We start from the raw sequence: 19535 nt of genomic DNA on the forward strand, positions 1-19535 counted from the left end.
ACCCTCCCCCCCCCTTGCCTCCCTCATCCTGCAGTCGTCACGCAGTTCCATCACGTCCCATCCACCCTGCCCATGGCCACCTCCTCCCCACCTCCCAAAAAAAAACGAAACTAAAAAAAACCCCACTCGGCTTTCGCCCACAACAGTGAGTCACGCCGCCGCTGCACGTAGGCCCCGCGGGGCGCAGTGGTGGGGAACAAAAAAAAATCGTAGGAAGTCCCCGCTGTAGAAATTACTGCCGCTCGATAGATTTTTTTTTCTCAAGTCATTTTCGGCAATCTTCGGCAAAATTGGGGCCTGCCGGGCTGGCTTCGTGACGTACGCGAGCTGCCACTCCGCGCAACCAATCGCAACAACATCATCATCATAACTACCGAGTGCCTTTTGTACCCTTGCCGTTGGTTGTTAACAGTGGGCGTTTTCGTTTTCCATAGCCGCAGATTTATGTCCCTGGACTTTCCGTTTTTGCGGCGGTGGATCCCCGATTGGGTCACCGGATACACTCCACCGGTTGTGGGTGCGCGTGGGCTCGCGTGACCTGCGTACGTACATATGGTATGCTGATACTTCTTTCGCACCGTACGTAGGCAACCGCACTTATCGGAAGGCTTGCGGGGGGGGAGGGGGGTGACAACAACCAACAAAGTGGTTGAAGGAAATGGGGTTTTCAATCTAGATTCTAAAGACATATTTACCCCCGCGACGGCTGTGTGCAGTAAAATGGCTTCATTTACTTTTGAAGCAAGCGGCGGGGGGGGGGGAGTTTAGAATAATCCAAAGATCTGCACTTTAATACTTTATTGTGCCGCAACTGCCAGTCCCAACCAAACCGTGTGCTTGCGGGGTTGCTTTTATTTACAATCTGGTGGCCTTTGTTTTAAGCCCATGCTTAATTTTTTGACAGCCGAATTCAAATGCTGTTTAGACGTTGACAGTTACTGTACATATAGACGTCACCAGCTGTGGGTTAGCAATTGGGCTGCACATGTTGCTGCCTCCGAACGTAAATTATATATTTATACGTGAAATGTCCACGGGCGAGATTAATCGTTGAGAAATGTCGGTGGTGCCTTTTTTGTGAGTTAGACTCGTGTAGAATATATTGGTTTATTTCAGGTCTGTAAATTATGCCATTCTTATGTCAATGTTGGTCTCTGGTATCTCTGCCTTTTATTATTTTGACGGTTCATGGGTTGGGCTTGCTCGTCTTTGTGTGCCAAAGAGATTAAGACAACTGGACTTTCGTCTAAAAAACAGGAACCGCTCAATCGAGTAAGCATAATAATAAGGGTCGTCCATCTACAATACAGCACCCGCACGGCTACACCCAGATGCATGGGCAGGGTGCGCAGATGGCTCTAATTCCCAGCAGCACCACTCATCCATTACCGCACGCGTCGCCGCACGTGACAGACGACCATCGCTTTGATGCACCGTCACTGGCCGGGCGCGACAGGATGGCGAGGTGGTCCATCTCATGATTTTTTTAAAGGGGGGGGGGGGGCAGTGGGTTGGTTAGCAGTGGCGTGCATGCGCGGCACGCATGGACACGTGACCGCACGGACCTTTTTCTCCACCCGCCCGCCCACCCCACGTCCCTCCCCTCCACCCCCCCCCGCCTCCAATGTCGCAATTGCTGCCGTACAGCAATGATAGCCTTTTGGGCAATCGCTGCCCGCTAGAATTTCTCGACGACCCCGTGACCCCAGAATGGCAGCGACGTCGATCGTGCGGTGACTGGAGGGGAGGGGGGGGTGGGGGTGGGGGTGGGGGTGGGGGTGGGGGTGGGGGTGGGGGTGGGGGTGGTTGCGTGACGAGTTATCGAGCTGTCGGTCTCGCGGCACGGTGGCTGAAATCCCACGGCCAAAAAAAAATTGCAACACCCACCAATTTGATTCTGGAATATGAACAAACAAAAACTTTTAACCAATCGGACGATTGATCTTGGGTTTTTGGTTTCCAGATTTTTTTTTTTCGAAATGAACAAATGTGAACCGCTTTTGTTGAAGAAAAGGGAACGAAACTTTTGGAGGGCATGCCACATGCAGTGGCTTGTAGATTATGCGTGTGTTTGTCATTGACAAGGCCATGTGTTTTTTTCACATTGCAGGCTCAAAACGGGGTTGTGTGTTAATGTAAGAGACCTTGACTTTTCTAAGCACGGCTCATAATTTATGCAACGAGCAACGCCCCCTCCTATTGACGGTGTGCAGCATTTCTCTGTGAGTGCGGTGTGTAGCTGTATAAGCATTTGGAACTGGGGTGGGTGGATGTGGGTGGGTGGGGAGATAGGAATGTAATCCGTGCAATATTTAACATTGCAGTAATTTATGCAGCCTGGCTTGTTTACCGGGAGAAACTTTTTTTCGTAGCTCGGACCCAGCAGTCCCAGCTACGTGGTCAACGGTGCGTTGCCAAGCGCTTCGGGATCTTGTGAACAGTGCCGCCAGCATGTGACACTTAAGGGTGTGATGCGGTTGATCTTCACTCATTTTCAGATGGGGCGCCACTTTCGCCAAATACGACATCGGAGTGAGGGCCGCCACACATTTGAACCGTTGGGGTTTGACAGCGCGATGATGGTGTTTTCCACACTTGTGTTTGTCGCGGGCTGCACTAAAGGCCACCGGCGGGCCTTGCAATGAAGAACACTGGTGTAACGGATTCGTCGCTCTATAAAATCGATTCTCAAGCCCTAAGATGTTTCGTCGAATCGTGCTCGTTAGAATCGATTGTTTTTTATATTTTCCATTCGTATACCAGTACGTTTTATATGTAATCGGTTCCCATTACCCCCGCTGCTGCTGATGCCTCTACATTCGCAATGTTATATTTACAACAATAACAAAAAAAGCCGCTCTTGAAATGTATTGTGACCCGCCGAACCGTGACAATTCATGGCGTCGCAATGTTGTTGCGTGTTTAGTAGTTACAGGGCCACTGGCTCCATCTTCCAAGTCCCCAATGCCTGATTTATGTGGCACTTAACGTGCGTGATAATAGTAATATATTTGTACTCGCGGGTCTGTCCACTCTACGGAGAGATAACGGTGTAACACTGGTGAGGTATCGAAACGGCAGAAACGCCAAATAAATGAAATGTATATTTTCCGAAATGCCCTTTTTGTTTGTTTTGCTTCTTGCTAACGTCTTTTTTTATTTCTCAATCAATGTTAGAACCAGGTGAAAAACCCCTGGGAGGTGAAATGGATTTCGTTAGCACTGTAAGGTGCAATTATTGGCACGGTGAAAAGGATTGGCAATATTCCTTTTTTTAGGAAGTTGAGATTGCGTTTTTAAATTGCTCGCCTGCTTAAAATAGTTCTCTGCCGCGGTGTTGTGCAAAAAATGTCAGGCCGGGCATTCCAGTGGCACACTAATGTATTTACAGCCTCCTTTCTTCCTCTCCCAACACCTTTTTATGGGAGATGGCCAAATCCACAAACTTCCGGTAGCTGCCATCCATCATTGGTGGTTGCTCATCTTCATGTGCCTGTCTGGTGCTGGTGTCGCTGTGTCATTCCCCCTCCCGAGCGCTGCCTCCATCCACCCGTCCATGTTTTTGTTCCTCATTTGCCCTCTGCCCTCTCTCTTACCTTCCACCAGCATTTCCGTTGCCTTGCTGGGGTTCCTGTTTTCGAGACATTCTTCTCATGTCAACGCACGAGGCCGATGCTTTACAAACTAAATTTGAGGTTTATTTTGATCAAATGGGCACCGTAAAAGCAGTGGCCGTGCGGATGGCAATCCTTAAATTATCCAGTGATGGTACACATTTGACCCAACTGCTTTTTGGCATAGAAGAGGTTTATGCCTGAAACGAATAATATTTTACAGCTCTTTGTCAATCCACTGCTGAATGAAGGCCCTTCCCCCATGCCATGTTGACGAGTGGCATTTAACCATACTTCACCGTGCGAGTCGGTGCGATTTGGTGGAGTGGGTGCCAAGAACCATTTCAGATATCACCGCTGATGGTTAGCCGGTGTCAGGAGTTAAACTCGAAGTTGTGCCGAGCTCAAAGCGCAAGTGTCTCTTATGGGCTTCGTAATAATACTAATCTGCCGGCATTGGTCACGCTGGGAATAGCAGACACGGCATAGAAAATTTTCCCGGTATGTTGGGGGCCTTTCTAGGGATGACTTTAGCAGCCTTGCGTGCACTAAATGACCGTAATATAAATACTCACGCATCATTTCAGAGAATCCGAACCTTTTTCAGCATCGGTGAGTACCCAGGTGCCAGGGAGAATTTCCGGTGCTCTGTTTTGGGTTGGCAACACCAAAGAAGTGGCGATCACTGCTTGGCGTTACCGCAGCAGCGCCTACTCTCGACCCACCGCATGACACCACACCCTCCATCACCTACGAAATGCAAACATTGCCCTGTGACGGAGATTGTAATGCCCGGCATGTGGCTGCACCCTGGATACTGTTTTTGTTTTGTTCAAAGAGATTTTTACAATACAATATGGATTTATAAAGTGAACTTTTTTTTTTTACTTTACTTTTTTACGTTACCAAGTAAGGCCCCCACTGAGCCATATTGCTCGCTTTCAAAAGAGAGACCTGGCCACACATAGCTACAACGAAGTGGCTTATCACGTGGAAATTTATAGCAGCCAAATGCTCTTCAGCGCGTGCTGTTGCTAAATGTGGAGGGGAAAACCGGAGGACATGGAGAAAAATCCACGCGACCACGGGAACATGCAAACTCAAACTATACAGGCGTCGGGGTCGAGATTGAACCCACGACCTGTATACCATGCGAGGTAGTTTAACATCTCGCCGTCATCCATGATCGATCCACTGCTCGATGAAGGGCTCTCCAAGTCCGTTGACTTGCCTCTCTCACGGTCCCCGCGATCTAACAGCCTAAAAAATGCACCAAACTGCCTACGCCCATCGTGGGTCTGTGGCATCAAAATGCACCTGCACATCGAGACGCACTATGCAACCGCAACTATTTGGCTGATTTTTTTTTTCTATCGGGCAGCTCAACACGAAAGTTTCATTTTGTGGTGGATCTGCTTTTTCACGGGGGTTTTCGTCACCCAATGGTGGTGGCTATGCACGTGGCTCTGTAATCGATCACTGTGGAGACAGCGGGGGGGGCGGGGGCGTTGGGGGGGTGTGGACCCGCCACTTGGCTCCACACGCCTGCGGTGGAGCAACATATTGAGGAAATTGCATGACTCCGCGACAGCCACTTTGCATTTCGCGTTGAGCCTTGCGGCGATCAGCTGATCGGTCGGTCTGTGCTTCGCTTTTGGCAGGAAATATTCTGCCCACCGCCACGAACCCACCCAAATCCTCCGCAGGGCATCCCGTGGCTTTTACCCCCCCCCGCACCTCCCACGAACTTTTGCCGGCCTGGGTAAAGCCGCCCCTCCGTTGCTGGAGGCCCATGGCAGAAGCCCTCGAGTCGTGGCTCCTGACGTGTGTGTCTGGTTTTCTTTTTCAAAGGAATGTTTAGTGAAATTGCCACAAGTAAAAATAACAAGCAAACCAAAAAAAATAAGACATTTTCATCAATGGTATTGTGGGCTTAACAGGAAAAGTGTATAATAGGTGACGTTTTGGGGCACTGAGCCCTTCCTCATAGCAAGGCCATTGGGAGTTGTTCTTATGTTGTGTATTTAAAGATTCTCTTATCGGCATCATCGGAATGTCACCTTTGTTTAAATTGAGAAAAAAAAGGCAGACTCAAAAAATACCAGGATTTTTTTGTTATCTCTGAAATTTTAGCCGGTGTCTGGGCGATTATGTATAACAAACACAGCGGATGTGCCTCTGGTTTAAGCCCATAACTAAATACAATATGCTACGTTTTATACGTCACCTGATTTGAATGTCTGCATGCCATTTTAGGCTGATCTACCAGTAAAAAAAAAAGTTGCTGCCAGTGTTCGCTTTTGGCAGCCCGCGAGAATGTGAACATGGCGCAGCCATACGTTTCTATCGCGTAAATTCCACAACCCAAACACTGGCAGGCTATATGGGTGGCAACTGCTTATAAAAAGTGGGATGTTTCCCAGTGGCTCCTGATGATCATTAAGGTAATGCGGAACACTTGTGGACATGTGCTCGTACCCACCCCGTCGCCACCGTGTACAGTCTGACAAATCAATGAGTCCTGATCGCTTCGTCGGACATTAGACCCCGTGGTATCGTTGTCAAGAGCAGAACGAGCAGCCTATACTGTGCTTGTGGCACGGCCTCAATATGAAATATTACAATTGTCCACAAACTGTAAAGGCTTGAAATACGACTGAGTTTGTTTTTTTCCCCTCCTGTAAATACTTTTACAGTTTCTGCCCGCATGTGGGATTTCTAAACCTAACGGGCCCAGCTTTTTTAATTCACCCCTAATTCATGATGTTCTGTTGTCCACTCCCACGAGTTCACTCTATGTTACAAAAACAAAACAAACTTCTTCGTAAAGTGATATTGTAATCAAATTTAATGAGAGCCCAAGTCCAAAATGTACGTTTTGGTAATTCTCTTGTGATTGTCTTGCGAGACCAATTGAGAACTCCATAGCGATGCCCCATGCAAAATTGGCCTCAATGTTCCTGATGAATTGGCCGGTCTGATGGAAGGTTTCAAATCCTCGTTGAGGTTGACTCAGCCCATCGTTCCTCGGGCGGTCAATTAAATAAGTACGGACAGCCCTTGACTTAAGAACATTATTCGTTTCTGGGACCCTGTTCGTAAGTCCGAACAGGAAACTACTGTATATGTAACTGCCCACACGTGCACAAGCACGAGGCAGATTCATTACATCTCGCGGTTCAATTTGCAAGTGAAAGTTTGCGTTTTAAGTCAATGTTTAAAAACAAATCCTTCATGGAAGCTGGTTCGTAAGTGCGGGTGTTCGTAAGTCGCGGACTACCTGGACCCTCGTTGTGGGGGAATGCCAGGAGTGGTTGTGCTCTGGATAAACTCGCCCCCTGCCATAGGAATGTGTAATTTCCACCGCAGGCTCAAGGCCGTAAACAGGAGATGAGCACGAATGCCTGAATGCTCATTTGAGTAGGAAATAACCTTTCGTCCTTGATAATTATCAATGTGCGTGATGCGGTAGATGAGACGCATTGCAGAAGCTGATTTTCCCCTTCGACAAGAGCCCGCTTCCGTCATGTGCCAAACTGCCGTGGGGTAACCACTTGGCACAGACGTATAGCGACGAGCTCATCGGCGTTTAACGAAGCTATTATTATTATTATTATCGATGCCCGCCCATTGTTATTTCCTTTGCTTAACATCAAGAAAGGGCGCTTTACACGCATAATCCATCGTTGCGTAACGTTAACACGCACACAGCATCGACATCACTGCGCCCGTGTCAGGCGAAGGGTTGTCATTTGACGTCGCGTAGTTTGTGCGGGTAGGGGGATGTCCATAGATTACACTGGTCAACACACGTTTTCTGGCATAAGATATTCCAACGGTTATAAGGTAATTGCGGGGTGCTGATTCCAAATCTGGCATCAGTTTTTGTCTATCACATTAGGTTTTTGAGATATCAAATATTGCATTTTCAATCAAAACTGCAGAAGAAAAATATTAAATAAATGTGGATATCTACATAAAATTATATTATAAACACACTATCCTAAAAATACAGCACCATATTTTAACACTAAAGCAGTCACTGACTGGCAACAACTTGCAATCATAAGTGACAGAGTTAATTTCGGGTAAAATCAATGAAAATGGGGTATGCCGATAGAATAAAAATGAGATGTGATAGAGAAAATCTGAGATCAAATTTGGAATCAGCACCCTGAAATTAGTCTAAAACAGCTGCAAAAGTCCAGGCCAGAAAAACATGTTTTTTTGTTGACCAGTGTTATCAGCCGTGGTGGCGTAGCTGCCGAGTGTGCAGGATGTGCAACTGCGCCAGGACCCATGGGGAGGGGGGTGGTGGTGGATTTGGGGGGGGGGGGGAGGAGGGCCTCAGGTGCCGGGTTGTAAAATTGGATCAGGAGCCCCTTCCAGTTAATTCGTTGCACTAGGGGGGCCTGTGCCAGCCACGCCACTGATAATTATCGGACGAAGATGACTGTCACATCCATCGCTCTCCCACAACGCCCCCCCCCCCCCCATTAGCCGAATGTACAGCAGGGTTAAGTGCTGTTAGCGGGACATCTGTTTGTGTTGAGCATGACACGCGGATGGAGTGTCGTGGCCTATCTCTGTCTCTCCGGTGTTTACACGCCGCAATCGGTTGCTAACTTAAAGGTTGAGTCGACCTAGGGGAAGCCCAGGACCGGTTCAGATATAGGGCGCCGCCACGGTGGCGAATTGTCAACTACCTCGCCTTGTGTACAGGAGAACATGGGTTCGATCCCGACCTTGACGCCTGATGTATATTTGGAGTTTGCGTGTTCACCCCGTGGTCTCCGTCTGCGACAACAACAACTTCTCACAGCCGCTCGCATCAGACTGTCTTCTCGACAGACCTGTTCTCCACCTGAGGACGGCTGCTTGCGTTGTGGCCGAAACGTCGTGAGAATTATTTTATTATGTTTTATTTTTATTATTTTATTATTTCCATTCTACGTGACTTTACCGAAAGAACCAAGAAGACGCATCCAATGTGTTTTCAAACGATGCAAAATCTGTTGGGGGGGGGGGGGGGTTACGACAAACGACAACAAAATTCAACACATTCGTCAATACCGCGCTGTCTCGGCATAACACAAATATACACGAGGCAACGTTTCGAGAAATGTCCCTGCTTAAGGGCGCCACGGTGGTGAGATGTTAACTACCTCGCTTGGTGTGCAGGAGGGGCCTGGGTTCGATCCCGACCCTGACGCCTGCTGCTGTATATTTGGAGTTTGCGTGTCTCGCTCTCTCTCCCCGTGGTCGCGTGGATTTTTCTCTGGGCCCTCCGGTTTTTTCCTCCACATTTAGAATCAACATCGCGCGTTTAGAGTTCAGGCTTTTGGCTAAATTTTGACTTAACTTTCGTGACCGCAGGAATTCATATTCTTTGGTTCTTTGGGTAAAGTCGCGTAGATAGAAAAAATAGTACAAATAAAAAATATAAGACTAAAAAAACACTCATGTCAACTGTCGCCTGGTTCTTAATCGGATTGAGTGTACTGGCAGTCTATAATGTAAACTGTAGCAATGGCTATTAAGCTGGGTGAGTGTACTGGCTGCAGTCTACATTACTGTTTATTTGTATGATTTTTATTCACTTAATTTTTTTACTTGATTTTCACTTTATTTTGTATTATTATTTTTCTGTATACGTGACTTTGCCGAAAGAAGCAAAGAATAGGCGTTGGCTGCTATGAATGTCCACGTGACGATAAGCCACTTCGTTGAGCTATCATTTGTGGTCAGGTTGAAGACGAGCTATATATACTTCCGTAGGCCGTACCTGGTAAAAATAAAAAATAAAAAATACAAATTTTAGTTTAGACATAACGCGCCACTGACATTATCCGTGGCCGAAAATCTTACTCAACCACACGCACGCAACACCACACTCACGCACACACAGATCCCCCTGTACAATGTCAACAGACTGTTGGGGCAAGTGCTGTTAGCGAGTTCCTAATGAAGCAACCCACCCGGATGCCTTTGTCTTCCCAGTGCTGATGTTTACACACCACATTGGGTACGTATTTAAAGCTGAGTCAACCTAGGGGAGGCCCACCAGGACCGATTGAGATATTCCTCGTCGATATTGGGAAAATCAAGCTCGGGTTACTGGGTTAGTAGCGTGCTAACCACTGCGCCACCGCTCTCCGTACACACAAACGCACTCCCTGAACACACTGACACGCACACCAACATCTGACACGGTCGCGCAAGCACGCATTCACACACGCGCCCCCACATAGCTTCACTCGCACGCTAAGAACACACACTGGCACGCTTCTCACACAATAACACAGACAAAGATCCCCCGTATAGACTTCAACGCACTGTTGGGACAAGTGCTGTTCGCGAGCACCTTTTAGCGAGCACCCGGCCGCCTTTGTCTCCCTGAGTGGCGATGTTTCACACGTAGCACCGGGTACTCATTTAAGGCTGAGTCGACCTAGGAGGAGGCCCAGGTACCGGTTCAAATAATCGTCACTGGTGGTGGCCGTGGGTGAGATTCGAACTCGGGTCGCCGGGTTTGCAGAGCAGCGCGTTAACCGCTACACCACCGCTCCAAACACAGACACAAACACCCACACACAGACATACACACAAACACCCACACACAGACACACCCACACACAGGCACACAGACACTCACACAGACACCCACACATAGACACCCACGCACAGACACACAGACACACAAACACAGACACCCACACACAAACACAGACACCCACACACAGGCACACAGACGCTCACACATAGACACCCACACACAGACACAGAGACACACAGACACACAAACACCCACACAGGCACACAGACACTCACACCCACACAGACACCCACACCCACACAGACACCCACCCACACACACATACATCCACACATACATCCACACATACATCCACACACAGACGCACACAGACGCACACAGGCACACAGGCACACAGACACACAGACACTCACACAGACACTCACACAGACACTCACACAGACACACAGACACACACACGCACACAGACACACACACGCACACACACGCACACAGACACACACAGGCACACAGACACACACACGCACACACACGCACACAGACACACACAGGCACACAGACACACACACGCACACACACACACACACGCACACAGACACACACAGGCACACAGACACACACAGACACACACAGACACTCAGACACACCGGCACAGACACACAGACACCCACACCCACACACACAGACGCACACAGGCACACAGACACACAGACACTCACACAGACACACAGACACACACACAGACACTCACACAGACACTCACACAGACACTCACACAGACACACCCACACACACAGACACGCGCACCGCAATTCTAATTATCGACAGTTCCCCTCTGCGCTGCGCGGTGAAGTCCCTATGACGTCACCGCTCGTGTGATCTCGCTGCGGGATGAGAGCGGGGGCGTCGGTTCTGAATCCCCCCCCCGCCCCACCCCCAATCCGTCGGTCCCCCTCCCCTCATCCCCCCCACCCCTCCTCATGCCTGAGCATTCATCCTCCACATCATCCTCCCCATCCTCCCATCATCATCATCATCATGCCCCGCCCCCCTCTGCCCACGGGTAATCATCACCGGGGGGGGTGGGGGGGTAATGAGTCTCGTCCACGTGGAGTCCCTCCCCGCATCGACCCCGCGTGCCACGTCCTGTGCGTGTCTGCTACGCGGTGTGTGTGTGTTACACGGTGTGTGTCTGTGTGTGTTACACGGTGTGTGTCTGTGTGTGTGTTACACGGTGTGTGTGTGTCTGTGTGTGTGTGTGTGTTACACGGTGTGTGTCTGTCTGTGTGTGTGTTACGCGGTGTGTGTCTGTCTGTGTGTGTGTTACACGGTGTGTGTCTGTCTGTGTGTGTGTTACGCGGTGTGTGTGTGTCTGTGTGTGTGTTACACGGTGTGTGTCTGTCTGTGTGTGTGTTACACGGTGTGTGTCTGTCTGTGTGTGTGTTACACGGTGTGTGTCTGTCTGTGTGTGTGTTACGCGGTGTGTGTCTGTCTGTGTGTGTGTTACGCGGTGTGTGTCTGTCTGTGTGTGTGTTACACGGTGTGTCTGTGTGTGTTACGCGGTGTGTCTGTCTGTGTGTGTGTTACACGGTGTGTGGAGCTGTTAGCGCGTATCGCTACTCACCCGACCACCCCAGTTCGATTCCCGCTCACGACCAACACCGGTGACGAATATATGAATCGGGCTTGGGCCTCCACTAGGTTGACTCGGCCTCAAATGAGTACGTGGCGCCACGGTGGGGAGATGTTTACTACCTTGCCTGGTATACAGGAGGTCGTGGGTTCGACCCCGACCCTGATGCCTGCTGTATATTTGGAGTTTGCGTGTCTCTCTCCCCGTGGTCGCGTGGATTTATCTCCCTGGTGCTCCGTGGTTTTCCTTTCGCATACAGAATCAACATCACGCGTTTAGAAAATGTATCTGCTATACATTTCTACATCACGATAAGCCACTGCGTTGAGATATTATTTGTGGCCAGGTTGCTTCAAAAAAGAAACGCTACATAGCTCATTGCGCCTTCCCTGGTAAAATAAAATAAAAACATTTTGGTTGATTGGCCCCACGATCACAAATCACGCTGGCATACCACCACACGGGCAACTTGCAGTGCAACACCCCGATTCACCACCCTCGCGGTGTTCTTGGAAACGACGTTTTTTTGTTTGACCGTCGTAAACCAAGAACCTTAAGCCGATGGTGGTGGTGGTGGCTCGTGTCACCTTCCAAGAAGCTCGATCGAGCAGGTGGAAAGGAAACTTCCTCCGATAGCCTCTCGACTTTGACCCGTGACCCCGTCTCCCCCCCCCCCCGCCCACGTGAGGCTCAAACGGCGGAGAGAAAAGATCGACTCCGTCTCATCTCGGGGATGGTGTCGTCTTTGTCGGAGTCTCGAGAGAGCGAGAGAGGCGAGAATTCCTTACCGCTGTCGCAGACCCACACCCCGGGGTGCAATGAGGCGACCAGGGGCCCGACCCGCTCCGGCAAATGCCTGCCGACTTCGCCCACCCCACACCCCCTTACACCCCCCCCCCCCACACTTTGTCTACTATTTTTTTGCCAAGTAAGGCCCAACCGAGCTTACGTAGCTCTTTCAGAAGCCTGGCTGTCACAAATGATGTTGTTGTTGCTGCTTTTGTTGTTGCTGCTGCTGTTGGTTTCTAAACGTGGAGGGATGAAATAAAACCAGAGGACCCGGAGAAAAAAAAACCACACGACCACGGGGAGAGAGACACCGCAAACTCCAAGTATACAGCAGGCGTCAGGGTCTAGATCGAACCCACGACCTCCTGTAGACCAGGCGAGGTAGTTGTGTTTGTTTTGCTGCCCAGACCCCTGCACGCGTGGCGCTGTGATAGGTAAGGTGGTGTTGGGTTTTGACGGGGTTACGTGGGGTGTTGGTAGCAGTGTTGGTTGTTTTTTTTTGTTTGGTGGTGGTGGTAAGTGCTCTTCAACAGCAGGAGCTGGTGTTGGTGATGAGGTGTTCATAGGCGTGGTGTTGTGGTAGATGGTGGCGAGAGGTGTTCGTGTTCGCGGTGGGTGTTTCTGTTTGCTCATCGTAAGAGTCGGCGTTACGTTTTGATGCTTGACGTTGGACGTTGATGGTTGTGGTGGGTGTTGTTTCGAGGTGCTGGTGTTCGAAATTGGTGCTAGTTGCTGAAGCTAGGTTGATGGCGTTGGTGGTGTTAGAGGCGAGGTCATGTCAGGTTGCTGAGGCAAGGTGGTGTACCGGCGGTAGAGGTGAGTGTTGGAGCTGCTACAGGGGTCGATGTTTGTATTACTAACTCGCTCCCTGGTCTCTCAGCCCACACGCATAGCTCTGCTCAACTTCCTCCCACTCGTGCTATAGAAAGTAAGGTCGGATTTTGACCCACTTTTTTTTTAATCTGCCACCACAATAACCTCCACGCGCCAAACATTGTGACGATAACTCCAGGCCAGATCCAGCCGCGTGCAACTTGTCAGCAAGGGCACTTGACTCAAGATTACAAAGGCTAATGGGTCAAGTCACTCTAAACGGCACCAAATCATAACGGATGTCAGAAGCTTAAGCAGATGTTGAACCTGGTTAACCACTTGTATGGGAGACTGCCTTAGAAGACCCCAGTCTTGTAAATGCGGGCTGTGAGTTGGCTCGCAGATTAGAGCGTCACGATTGATTCTTAAATCTTTCTGTGCGGAGCTTTGACTGTTATCCCCGTCTATGTATGGGTTTTCTCGGGGTACTTCCCCCCCCCCCCCCATACCAAGCCAAAAGCGTCTTCATGGAATTGGCCAAACAGCCCCACCGCGGGACCCTCCTGAATGCGGCTCGAGACTCAGAGACTTGCCTGGGTTAAAGTTGTGAACTCCCCATCGGGAGTTCACTCAGCACCACCAGCCCAATGGAGGTCCGTAACAAGATACGCGCTTTGTGCTCTAGGTAAAGCGTGCTTGCGCTATGGAGAAACTGGGCCCCGTCGTGGCAATGTGGAATTCCCACCATTGACTTCAGAGCTTCCAATGGAGATGAGCAGAGGCGCTTCTAGGACACAGGAGAGATGGGGTTGGAGGGGCTTTTAAAAGCCTCCGTTGAAAAATGCAAACAGTGGGAAGGGATTTCGATTTAAAGCTTTCGTGACTGCAGGGATTCATCTTTTTGGTTCTTTCGGTAAAGTCACGTAGAATGGAAATAATAAAATAATAAAAATGAAACCTAAAATAATTCTCACGACGTTTCGGCCACAACGCAAGCAGCCGCCCTCAGGTGAAGACCCGGTCTGTCGGGGAGACAGCGTGAGAATTATTTTATTATGTTTGTTTTTATTATTTTATTATTTCCCTTCTGCGTGACTTTACCGATAGAACCAAGAAGAAAAAAACAGTAGGAAGGGATTTAAAGAACGGGCGTGGGAGGGCAGTGGCGTTAAGTGTGCAGCTCCTGGAACATCTGGCTGAAGGAAAGGAGCGATGGGGATGTGTGGCCTCATCACCGGCGTTGTTGACTTGAATGACCTCTATACTCTTAGTTCTTTCGGTAAAGTCACGTAGGTAAAACATTTTATTAAAATAAAAAAATAAAACAATAAAATCACGACGTTTCAGAGGCAACACAAGTCTCCGTCATCAGGTGGGACTTGTGTTGCCTCCGAAACGTCGTGATTTTATTGTTTTATTTTTATTAATTTTAATTTCATTTTTTACCCACGTGACTTTACCGAAAGAACTAAGAGTATGAATCCTTGCAGTCACGAAAGCTTCAAATCTAGAATTGAATGACCTCTTACAATTGAACTCGGCTGTCTCCCCAACCACCTCAAGGAGCTGCCTTTTGAATGGGGGGGGGGCACTGTTATTCAAGGAGTAGTAGGGAAGGCACGGCCACTAAACTTCCTTACCGCTGTCGCAGACCTCTCTCCCTTCCACCAACACTCCCTCTCCTCCCCTGCTCGAATGTCCCATGGTCTCTCAGTGATGTGCCCTGGATAGCTTCCGTTAGTCCCAGGATGGGAGGTGGGTTGTTGAGTGAGTGAGTGAATCAGTGGGTTGGTGGGTGGGTACTGAGTGTCCCGGAATGAAAGACAACAGCAGCAGCAGAGCAAAGCCGTCGGCTAAGCCGAGCTGAGCTGGCGGCGGGGTGGAGAGACACAGGGCAGAGGCAGGGCCAGGAGAGGACAAGGGGAAATGAGCTGCAGGGATAAGCAGGGTAGAGAGACAAACGAGTGGAAAAGGCAGTGGAGAGTCGAGGCAGGTGAAAGGAAAAGAGGGCGATGAGTAAGCATGACACTATAGATAGGAACGGGAGTCGGGGAGAGGGTCAGAGTGGGAGGGAGGGAGGCAAGGCCAGGAGAGAGAGAGAGAAAAAGAGGTAAGGGCAGGGAAAACAAGGCATGGGTAGGAGGCGAGAGAAATGCGAGTGTGGGAGAGAGGCGAGGGCTCAGAGAGAGAGAGGCAGGGTAGCAGCGCTCCGGGTTGAGTGCGTGGGGGGGTGGGTGGGTTGGGGAGCCCACGCGCCGCCGACTCGTCGTAGTAGTAATAATGCGCGCGCACGTGCGCGGCACGTGATGCGTGCTCCGTGCTGTGCGGTCAGCAGGTGCAGCGGGCCTCTCCCCCCCCTCCACCCCCCCGGCGAATTCCGCACATTCTGTTCTCGTTGATCGTGAGCTGCTGGCACGCTGCGACGGCGGCGGCGGCTGCTGCGAGCAGCGTGATGACTGCCACTGCTGCACGGGCGCAATGCACGCGCGCTGCTGGGCTCATCTCTCATCTCTCTCCCTCTCTCTCTCTCTTTCTCTCTGTCTGTCTCTCTGCCTCTCTGTCTGTCTCTCTGTCTGTCTCTCTCTGCCTGCTGCGTTCGTCGTTGTCTTCACTATCTTGCGCGGGCGATTGTTTCCTCGCCGAACGCTTTACGGGCGAATGCTCGTGGAGGGCACAGAGCAGGCAGGCGACGAGATATCGGTATACTGGATGTGGTGTGCCGGGTGCGTCAACATTAACCGGAGAAATTTCGATTTAAGGCTTTCGTGACTGCAGGGATTCATCTTCTTGGTTCTTTCGGTAAAGTCACGTAGAAGGGATGTAATAAAATAATAAAAATTAAACATAATAAAATATTACTTCCCTTCTACGTGACTTTACCGAAAGAACCAAGAAGATTAACCGGATAGTTTGATGAGCTGGAGCAGACGGCTACCACTGGGCAACTACGCGTAGCCACAGCCACTGCGAGAGGAGGTTTACTGGATGTGGTGTGCCGGGTCACTGGTCGACTGGAGTAGTGACGTGCCTAGAGTAGCCGCAGCGATAACGAGAGAGGTCTGCTGGATGTGGTGTGCGAGACATGGAAATACGCTGCGCCGCCGTGCCTACTTGTTGATTGGGGTGCGGTTCTGTTTGTTTGCTTTTGAATCCAAGACCAAATTACCCTGAATGCTTAGATCATCGTCATATCTCGGAAGCTAAGCAGGGGTGAGCCTGTTTGGTACTTGGATGAGCGATCACCAGGGACTCCCACGTGGGGTTGAGTTTGGCTGCGAGGTGCGCAGGAGATTTCAGTACAGCAGTGGATTTGCTGAATCTGTGAATGTCAAAGCTAGCTGCACCGATAACTTCAGTGTCATCCCCTCGTGTGTGTGGTGTTTGGTGTGTGTGGTGTGGTGCCTCCTGCCAGCGGGCGTTCGACACTTCACGTGGCCTCAAGGTGCACATGGCCTGGCACAAGCGTCGTGGTGACGTCACCGCCACTTAGTGGCGAATGGCGGTGGTTGTTGTGGTGTGTGGTGTGGTGTGTGTGGTGTGTCTTCTCCTGGAATTCTACTTTCCTCCCACACGAAGCCAAATGAAAGTCATCGGACAAACATCCCAACGTAGCAGGGCCATTCTCTCAAGGTCTCGAGACGCAGTTGGAGGATTGACTGGGTAAAACAGCGGGGTGTAGTCATTACGAATCTCGCCTGTGTCCAACATCACACGGAATGCGCACGATCTCGGGGAAAACCTGGTGAGCTAAGTAGGGTTTGATCCTGGATAGTGCTTGGATGGGCGATCACCCACGCTTAAACCAGGTGCAGTGGGTGTCGGTGTCTCTGTCGTTCCTGCACCTTCACCACAAGCGTGGTGAAGTATGGTCAAACAACCCTCAAAGCCCCGCACAGCGGTAAGATGCCTCTCTTCCCCATCAGTGGATTGACAACAACAAAAAACAGGCCGTACATGTTTCCGATTAATATTCTTCCTAACTCGTTATTCTGTCAACATCATCATAATCATCTCCCATCATCAATCATCTTCAAAATCGTTAAACAGAGGGTAATAAATAACGATCTAGAGATAATCGTTTTGATCTCTAGTAGTTGAAAATATTCTGCAAGACTCCTCACTCACTGTAGTCTCTATCCACCCAGTGGTATGAATGGGCTCGCAATAGTTAGTCCATCAGCAGACAGATCGTGTGCGGTGGGGTAAATCGTGGGTGTACTGCCGCCTCTTTCAAGACCGCATGTGCCGGCATGAAAGAGGAGACCAAAAAATATCCCTCTGGAAGAGGGAATTCCCTACAAGCTCCCTCCATCGGAGTCCCTCCCGTACACGATAAATTGCGCGAGCGAGAAAAAAAACACATTGCAGGCGCTGCGTCTTTTGCCTTGCTCTCGTATTTACCGCATTATATAACGACTGGCCGAAACCCTTTTCCAGACGCGTGAGTCCTTTGGCCGAAGCCCCTCGTACAGTTTTCTGGGCGCAGTGAGCAGAGGGGAGAGGGGGGGAAGTGGAGGGGGGGGGAGCCTTGGGTCCACACGGTGGGAGTGGGTGGTACGGGGGCCCCCCACTCACTCGCAGCCGTCTCGCCTCCCCCAGAGCTCCCAATTAAACCCGGGCAATTACGGTCATTTGTGCCGCCAAGCAAGAACCGCCACGTGCCAAACTCGCGGCCCCCTGCCGCCAGAGATCTTCTCTCGAGTGCCTCGCGAGACGCGATTCCGTTCTGAGTCTGTTGTGCATCCACGTAGCGTACGTTTGACGCGTGCTAGGCTTTCGCGACCAATAGCATCCATAATAGAGGGTTGTTTTGGTTAGATCGCGTAAATATGTCCGCGATCAAACTCCAAAAAGCCTGTCTAACGTGTATACAGATCTAACACCCCCCCCCAAAAAAAACCCTGTAATTATGAATGCCGCCGTATGTTGAACTTCTTTCGCACCGTACGTAGCCAACCGTGCTAATCGGAGGTGCGGCACCAGGAGGAGGCCTGTGGGTAGCAACAAGGGGAAGCGATGGTCACAGAAGAGGACCGCAGAAACAGAGAGTACAACAATTTACTGCGTACGGGGTTTTTTGCGGTTGTTGTGCCTCGTGTTGTTCGGTACCACGTTTGGGCTCCTCCACGCGATTGGGAGCTTCTCTCTTTTGAATTCGGTTCCTTCGAGAAGCACGCGGAGCGAAACGTCTGACATCATGCCGAACAACACTTGCTACGACCCGAAAACACATGGCAGAGAGAGAGAGAGGGCTGTACACCAATTCTAAAACCAAAACAAAATACTGTAAAATTTTGATTTAAAGCTTTCGTGACTGCAAAGATTCATATTCTTGGTTCTTTCGGTGGAGTCACGTAGAAGGGAAATAATAAAATAATAATAAAAAACGTCGAAACTTTAAAAATATTTTTATTACTTTATTATTTCCCTTCTACGTGACTTCACCGAAAGAACCAAGAAAAATAATGTAAATAAACTGTAACATTGTAATAGAGTTATGATTTACAGCCCGTTTGACTAAGCCACTGCTGAATGAAGGCCTTTCCATGGCGTGACAGTCATGGAGGAGGCGGGGGGGGGGGGCTTTTTGACCATACTTCACCACACTGGTCAATGCAGGTTGGTGAAGGTGGGGCGGCTGGCCAGCCAGGATCGGTTCAGAAATCACTCGGCAGCCGATGTTCGCCGCGGCCGGGAAATCGACCTGGGGTCGTGACTTTTCACGACACTGCAATGCGCTGTCGGCTCCTGGCGCCGCTGTTCTCCCCCTTTCCCCCCCTTGGAGGCGATGTCGATGAACACTACGCGCATCTTCTTGGTTCTTTCGGTAAAGTCACGTAGAAGGGAAATAATAAAATAATAATAAAACATAATAAAATAATTCTCACGACGTTTCGGCCACAACGCAAGCAGCCGCCCTCAGGTGAAGAACAGGTCTGTCGGAAAGACAGCGTCTGAATGAAACACCACCAGGCTTGGAGCGTCTATTTAAGCTAGGTTGGAGGGGGAAGAGCGCCTTGACAATTATTTGCATATCAAGAGGAATTTAGCATATTAATGGGACATGCAGATATGGGATGAGTCTTTCCGACAGACCTGTTCTTCACCTGAGGACGGCCGCTTGCGTTGT

This window comes from Lampetra fluviatilis, chromosome 32 (assembly GCF_964198595.1).
Source record: "Lampetra fluviatilis chromosome 32, kcLamFluv1.1, whole genome shotgun sequence".
Classification (NCBI taxonomy): Eukaryota; Metazoa; Chordata; class Hyperoartia; order Petromyzontiformes; family Petromyzontidae; genus Lampetra; species Lampetra fluviatilis.